Here is an 8,735-nt window from a genome sequence, read left to right on the forward strand (position 1 = left end):
TCAAGTCACTGCTTACCCTTCTCTTTATTAAGCTAAATAGATTGAGCTACTTGAGTCTGTGACTAGAAGGGTATGTCTACACTACGAACTTAGGTTGATTTTAGAGACATTGATTTTTAGAAATTGATTTTATACAGTCGATTGTGTATGTCCCCACTAAGCGCATTAAGTCCGTGGAGTGCGTCCTCACTACCGTGGCTAGCACCTACTCGCGGAGCAGTGCACTGTGGGTAGCTATTCCACAGTTCTCGCAGTCTCCACTGCCCATTGGAATTCTGGCTTAAGCTCCCAATGCCTGATGGGGCAAAAACATTGTCATGGGTGGTTTTGGGTACATGTTGTCAGTCTCCCTTCCCTCCCTCCCTCTGTGAAAGCAACTGCAGACAATCATGTCGCGCCTTTTTTCCTGTGTTACCCGTGCAGACACCATAGCACGCCAAGTATGGAGCCCGCTCAGCTCACCGCTGCTGTTGCGTGAGGTGTTTACAATGCTCACATCACACTGCAGTATGTGCAGAACCTGGCTAAGAGACGGCAGCATGAAGACAATTGTGAGGAGGACACAGACACAGACGTTTCTGAAAGCAAGGGATGTAGCAATTGGGACATCATGGTGGCAGTGGGGCTGGTTAATACAGTGGAACGCCGATTCGGGGCAGAGCAAACAAGCACAGACTGGTGGGACAGCATAGAATTGCAGGTATGGGATGGTTCCCAGTGGCTGTGAAACTTTCACATGCATAAGGGCTCTTTCCTGGAACTCTGTGAGTTGCTTTCCCCTGCCCTGAAGTGCAGGAATGCCAAGATGAGAGCTACCCTGACAGTTGGGAAGCGAGTGGCGATAGCCCTGTGGAATCTTGCAATGCCTGACTGCTACCGGTCAGTTCGGAATCAACTTGGAGTGGGCAAATCTACTGTGGGGGCTGCTGTGATCCAAGTAGCCAATGCAATCACTGACCTGCTAACGAGGGTCATGACTCTGGGAAATGTGCAGGTCATAGTGGATGGCTTTGCTGCAATGGGTTTCCCTAACTGTGGTGGGGTGATAGATGGAATGCATATCCCTATCTTGGCACCGGACCACCTTGCCAACTAGTACATAAACTGCAAGGGGTACTCCTCAATGGTGCTGAAAGCACTGGTGGATCACAAGGGATGTTTCACCAACATCAGTGTGGGATGGCTGGGAAAGGTGCATGATGCTCGCATCTTTAGGAACTCTGGGCTATTTGAGCAGTTGCAAGAAGGGATTTACTTCCCAGACCAAAAAATTACTGTTGGGGATGTTGAAATGCCAAGAGTTATCTTTGGAGACCCAGCCTACCCCTTGCTCCCATGGCTCATGAAGCCGTACGCAGGCAGCCTGGACAGTAGTAAGGAGCAGTTCAACTATAGGCTGAGCAAGTGCAGAATGGAGGTAGAATGTGCCTTTGGACATTTAAAAGCTCGCTGGCACTGTTTGTTGACTAGGTTAGACCTCAGCACAACCAACATTCCCACTGTTATTACTGCTTGCTGTGTGCTCCATAATATCTGTGAGAGTAAGGGGGAGACATTTATGGTGGGGTGGGAGGTTGAGGCAAATCATCTGGCTGCCAATTTTGAACAGCCAGACACCAGAGCAATTAGAAGAACACAGGTAGGCGCACTGTGCTTCAGAGAGGCTTTGAAAACCAGTTTTATGACTGGCCAGGCTATGGTGTGACAGTTGTGTGTGTTTCTCCTTGATGCAAACCCGCACCCTTTGTTGATTTTAATTCCCTGTAAGCCAACCACCCTCCCTGCTTTGATCACAGCTGGCAAAGGAAATAAAGTCACTATTGTTTTGAAACCAGGCATTCTTTATTAATTAAAGAAAAGGGAGGCTACACAGGAAGATATAGACCGAATGTTGCTTGAATGCGACCAAAACCGAGGACCATTCGCTGCCATGCTTTGTGCTGCAATGATTCCAGAATACTTGCTACTGGCTTGGTGTGGTAAAGTGTCCTACCATGGAGGACGAAATAAGGCAACCCTCCCCAGAAACCTTCTGCAAAGGCTTTCAGAGTACCTCCAGGAAAGCTTCATGGAGATGCCCCTGGAGGATTCCCACTCCATCCCCAGACACGTTAACAGACTTTTCCAGTAGCTGTACTGGGCACGAATGCATCCCAAGTCTTCAGGGCAAATCAAATATTAAACACTATTGCTTTAAAACCCTGTACTGTAGTTACAAATGTGCACTCACCAGAGGTGCCTTCTCCGCTTTCAGGGAGGGTATAGGCTCCAGGGTGATGAAAAGATCCTGGCTGCCAGGGAGAATGGATTCGCTGCTTGCCTGCTGTGCATTCTCCTCCTCCTCTTCCTCATCCACAAAATCCTCCTCTGTGTTGCATGAGACTCCCCCCTTGCAGGTGTCCACGGACAGTGGTGGGGTAGTGGTAGGGTCCCCCCCTAGAATGCCATGCAGCTGATCATAGAAGCGGCATGTATGGGGCTCTGACCCAGAGTGACCATTTGCCTCCTTTGTCTTTTGGTAGGCTTGCCTGAGCTCCTTGACTTTCACGCGGCACTGCTGTGTGTCCCTGTTGTAGCCTCTGTCCATCATGCCCTGTGCGATTTTGGCATATATATCAGCATTTCTTCTTTTTGATCGGCGTTCTGCCTGCACAGATTCTTCTCCCCATACAGCAATCAGATCCAGTGTTTCGTGCTCGCTCCATGCTGGAGCTCGTTTGCATTTCTGGGGAGACTGCATGGTCACCTGTGCTGCTGAGCTCACCACGCTGACCAAACAGGAAATGAAATTCAAATATTCCCGGGGCTTTTACTGTATACCTGACTAGTGCACTGAAGTTGAAAGTGCTGTCCAGAGCGATCACATTGGAGCATTCTGGGATAGCTCCAGGAGGCCAATAATATCGATTTGTGTCCACACTACCCCAAATTTGACCCAGCAAGGTCGATTTTAGCGCTACTCCCAGGGAGGAGTACAGAAGTCAATTTTAAGAGCCTTTTTGGTCGACGGAATGGGGTTGCTTGTGTAGATGCATTCATTATAAAATTGACCTAATGTGGCTAAATTCAACCTAACCCTGTAGTGTAGACCACAGCTAAGACATGTTTTCTAATCCTTTAATCATTCTTATGTCTCATCTCTGAACCCTCTCCAATTTATCAACACCTTTCTTGATTTGTGGGCACCAGAACTGGACATAGTATTCCAGCAGAGGTAAAATATCCTGTCTACTCCTGCTCTAGATTCTCCTGTTTATGCATCCCATGTTCACATTAGTGCTTTTGGCCACAGCATCACATTGGGAGATCATATACAGCTAATTATCCACCACCACCCCCAAATCTTTTTTCAGATTCACTGCTTCCCAGGATAGAGTCCTCTACTCTGTAAGTATGACCTACTTTCTTTGTTCCTAGATCTATACATTTAGTCATATTAAAACACATATTGTTTCCTTGTACCCACTTTACCAAGCAAATCCAGATCGCTCTGAATCAGTGTTCTCTTCAATATTTACCACTCCCAATTTTTGTTTCATCTTCATCTCCAAACCTGATCAGTGATAATTTTATATTTTCTTCTAGATCACTGATAAAAATGTTAACTAGTACAGGACCAAAAACCAGCCTTACATTAGCCATAGAAAGTTCAGGAATTCAATTCAGCATAATTCCCTGGGATCAAACAACTCTACAATGAAGACTAAATAAATCACTGAGTAGCCATTTCATTCTCTCTCTCATGGGCATTTTCCAGTGGCAGCTGTAGTTTAGCCAATTAAATACTGGAAACAAGAAAATCAAGCCAAAAAGACCTCAAAGTGGACTCAATAACTTCTCTCTGGGGCTGTGTTCTTCCTTAGTTTGCCTTCAGTACAGTTAGAGCAAAGCCTTTGATATGAATATTTTAAAGACTTATAGCTATTGTCTTCCCCACATTCCAGTATATTCCTTTACCAATCTCTTGCCCTTACTGTAGTCACTATTACAAAGTTAGTGTTTGTCATTGCTAACACATAGTTTCCAAGATGCATAGAAATTTGGCTTCCCAAAGTATTCTCAAACAAGTTTCATTAATTTTGACACTTTGGTATTCAATGTTATTTGACTATCCCAAGCAAACAAATGGCAGTCTATGGAATAGTCATAAAAAATCAGGGCAGATTGATTTAAATAGAAATGTTTTACATCACAGATTTCAATAATTATTTAAATTAAATGAACCCTTGATTCAAATAATTTATTTTAATATTTGTGTTTGTACTTTAATTTTCCTAAAGAAAGATTGATTCTCATTGGTTGGTAACCATTAAAGCATGTTGATTTGTAATGAAATACAGCATTTACATTAAATGTGGTACTTCTTTTTCCTAACAAAGAGAATACACTGTATTTATATATGTTTATTTAAGCAGTTATGTTGCTTAACATATATTTATTCAAATTCTTAATTTTTACTTTTTTGTTAGAAAATAGTGAACGATGCATTTCTTATTAACAAGATCATGATTATTTTTATTTATGTATGATTTGCGTCAATCTGCATTTGAATGGAAATTCAATTAAAAATGCACAACTAGAAAAACTAAAATTGTTTTAAATTAGTTAAATAAAACTACCTTAAATGTGTTGAATACATAAGGAAAAAAAGGTAAGTTTATCAAAACATGTTTTGCATTTAAATTGATTTATTAAATAAAGGATGTGTTGTTTGTAGTTCATGCATAGAACTGATTGGTTTTGATCACTATGACCTTCTAGATCAGGGGTCGGCAACCTTTCAGAAGTGTTGTGCCGAGTCTTCGTTTATTCACTCTAATTTAAGGTTTCGCATGCCAGTAATACATTTTAATGTTTTTAGAAGGTCTCTTTCTATAAGTTTATAATATATAACTAAACTATTGTTGTATGTAAAGTAAATAAGGTTTTTAAAAAGTTTCATTTAAAATTAAATTAAAATTCAGAGCCCCCAGGACTGGCAGCCAGGACCCAGGCAATGTGAGTGCCACTGAAAATCAGCTCGCGTGCCGCCTTTGGCACGCGTGCCATAGGTTGCCTACCCCTGTTCTAGATTTTAGAACTACTAGATCTCCTTCTTTCTCACCTCATTTTTGTTCATAGATTGGAAGAAGAAAACAAATGGAAACTCCCAATTGGTTTCTCAACTTTGAATGAACTAATCATTCAAATGAACTACTTGAATAAACTGAAACAAAGAAAATATTCTCTGTGCACCTGCAGGAGAAGTTACTGCTACCAAAGCTGGTTAACCACTTCAGTGAGCTCTGGTTCCAGGTGCGAGGTCAGTGACTTCCACCAGTTTAGTTGCCTGATTTTCTTTAAAATTCAACAGTAACCATGTAATGCTTAAATATTTTTTTATAATTTAAATTAAATGATTTAAAGAGATTATAGAATGTCATAATTTTGAATAGGTTTACTTTGAAAACAGAAGAATGAATGTAAATAAAATTTTGGGGTTTTTTCAGTTGAGTTTTATGCACCCTGCAAAAAATCCATTGTTGATAGTTGAGTTTCAGAATTGGTGACCAAGAGTTCTAGTGAGCAGAAATCACACACTGTGCTCAGTGCAAGGCCAAAGAGGTGGGCCAAAAATGGTTTAAAGTTACGTTTACTTTGAAGAACATAAGAAAGGCCATATTGAGTCAGACCAAACGACCATCTAGCTCAGTATCCTGTCTTCTGACAGTGGCCAATACCAGGTGATTCAGTGAGAATGAACAGAACAGGCAATCAAGTGATCCATCCCCTCTTGCCCATTTTCAGCTTCTGGCAAACAGACTAGAGACATCATCTCTGCCCATCTTGGCTAATAACCATCAATGGACCTATCCTCCATGAATCTACCTACTTCTTTTTTGAATCCTGTTATAGAGATGGTCTTCACAACATCTTCTGGCAAAGGGTTTCACAAGTTGACTGTGCATTGTGTGAAGAAATACTTCCTTTTGTTTGTTTTAAACTTGCTGCCTATTAATTTCACAGGGTGACTCCTGGTTTGTGCATTATGAGAAGGAGTAAATAACGCTTTGTTATTTACTTTCTCCACACCCGTCATGATTTTTATAGATTTCAATCACATCCCCCTTTAGTCGTCTCTCTTTCAAGCTGAAAAGTCCTAGTCTTATTAATCTCTCCTCATATGGAAGCTGTCCCATACCCCTAAGAATTATTGTTGCCCTCTTCTGTACCTTTTCCAATTCCAGTATATCTTTTTTGAGATGGGGCAACGACATCTGCACACAGTATTCAAGATGTAGACGTACCATGGATTTATATAGAGGCAATATGATATTTTCTGTCTTATTATCTATCCCTTTCCTAATGTTTCCCAACATTCTGTTCGATTTTTGACTGCTGCTGCACACTGAGTGGATGTTTTCAGAGAAGTGTCCACAATGACTCCAAGATCTCCCTCTTCAATGGTAACAGCTAATTTAGACCCCACCATTTTATATGTATAGTTTCTGTTTTCCAATGAGCATTACTTTGCATTTATCAACATTGAATTTCATCTGCCATTTTGTTCCTCAGTCCCCCAGTTTAGTGAGATCCCTCCAGGGGGGGCGGGGGAGGGGAGCCTGGGGGGCGCGCGGGGGGGGGGGCCCAGGGGGCGGCGGGGGGCTGCTGCGCGCCGGCCCTGCCGCCTGCGCCGGAGGAGAGACCGGAGGCGGAGGCGACGGACCGACGCGCCGGCTGCAGGCGGGGCGGGGTCGCGGCTGGCGCTGCTCGGCTGGACCTGCGCAGGCCGGGCGCGGCAGCGAGCAGCCCCGCGGCGAGCGAGCAGCAGCTGCGGCGAGGTCCAGCTGAGAGCAGCGCGCGCAGCGCGCTCTCTCCAGTCAAGCCAGTCAAGCCCGCCGCGCCGCTGCTGGCGCGGGGGGGGCGGGGGCATGATTGCTTGGGGCGGCCAAATTTGTAGAGCCGCCCCTGCCCTTTGTGACTCTTTGCAGTCTGCTTTGGACTTAACTATCTTGAGTAGTTTTATATCATTTGCAAATTTTGCCCTCTCAGTAGTTTCCCTTGATTCTATTGCTGCTCTCATTGATGCCCAGCCCAGATGGTCCCAAAGTACTCTTCCAACAACACCGGATCCCTGTAGGCACACCATCTTTCTCTCCAATCCTGTCCCCTGTCCCAAAGGCTGGGTTGGAGGGTGGTGGAGGAGATTCTACACTGGTTCTCCATCAACCTAGAGTTTCCTCTCTGTGAGAAAATAACCCCATTAAGGGCTTGTCAACACAGGGAGGTTACGTGCCCACAGGGGTGTGATTTCTAAAGCACGCTAACACATGGAATGTTAGTTGGTCCATGTAGACCCTGCTGATGTGCACAAACTGTTTTTAGTGTGCCTTAACACAGCACACTTTAGAGAACATTTAGTGCACACCAGCAGCATCTACACAGACCAAATAATTTGCAACACATTAATGCACTTTAGAAATCACACCCATTTAATGTGCATTACCCCACTGTGTGGACAAGCCCTTAGAGATCCTGGGTGAAATCTGGCTCCATTGAAGTCAATGGGAATTTTGTCACTGACTGCAATGGAGCCAAGATTTCACCCTACATCTCACTGTGCAGGTGTACTTAGATTAAATTTATAGCTATAATGAGAGCTTGGGTTTTTTTAAGACAGCAATCTTCAGTGACTGGCTTAGTTGGTTTCTTGGCAGCTTTACCATGCTGCACTAGCACAAGCCAGCTAGAACAGGGCTAAGGATCTAGGGTGAAATTCTGACCTTATTGGGGTTGACAGAAGTTCCACTATTGACTTCAGTGTGGCCAGGATTTTACCTATGGTTTCTAAAGTATACAAAACCCTATAACTCCTAGTCTTCCCTACAAAGTCTAAAACAACACTCTGTACAGCTAACAGGAGTTAGCTCTCTGCAGAGAAGCCCAGGGAAATGGCAGCAAGGGCTGAAATGGTGGAGACATTGGCTACTGATTGTGGGGCCCCCGGGCTGGAACCTAAATTAGCAGGTGTGCCTGAGTTCCCCAACTAGCCACTGGGGAAGTGGCACAAAATTGATTAGAAAGGCTGCCTGGAATGGCACCCAGAGAACAGTGAGACTTGGTTACCCTGGAAGGGGAGAACTGGATAGTGAGCCGGCTGGAGGGCCAAACCACAAAGGGGAAGCAGTAAAACTCCTGAAGAGCAAGAGGGGCCACGGTGTCAGCAAGAGAAGAAAGGAGGCATCAGATCCAGCCAAGCTAATCCCCAGCCTCAGCCACGGGAGGTACCCCCGCTGTGAGTAAAACCCCATGATCGAGACAACCAGACAGCTGGAAAGATACATTTCTTCTGAGAGAAAATGGCACCTACCAATGAAATCATGGCCATAGAATCCCTAGAAAATACATGTTCAGATGCTGCATGCCAGACTACAAAGGAATACATCTAATAGCAGTGCATATTAATAAACCATTTAAAATCCTGTCCAATATTTCCATAATTGATTCTGGATTTTACTAATTTAACATCTATTTTGGGCAGAGATGATGAAGATGGAGTACTTCCACTAAGAGCTCGTAATGGGAACTCTTGTGTCCTTTATAAAGGTATATGAGAGAGTATATGGATTACAGTGATTCTTTCAAGGTAGCTAGCAGGCAGTATTTTTTGGTTCAGTGGGTAGAGTTTTTGAGGCACAATATCCAACAATGCGCCCAAGTGGCTCTCCCAATGAAATTATTTTTGTTGTGACAGA

The sequence above is a fragment of the Mauremys reevesii genome, linkage group 8, assembly GCF_016161935.1.
Source record: "Mauremys reevesii isolate NIE-2019 linkage group 8, ASM1616193v1, whole genome shotgun sequence".
Classification (NCBI taxonomy): Eukaryota; Metazoa; Chordata; order Testudines; family Geoemydidae; genus Mauremys; species Mauremys reevesii.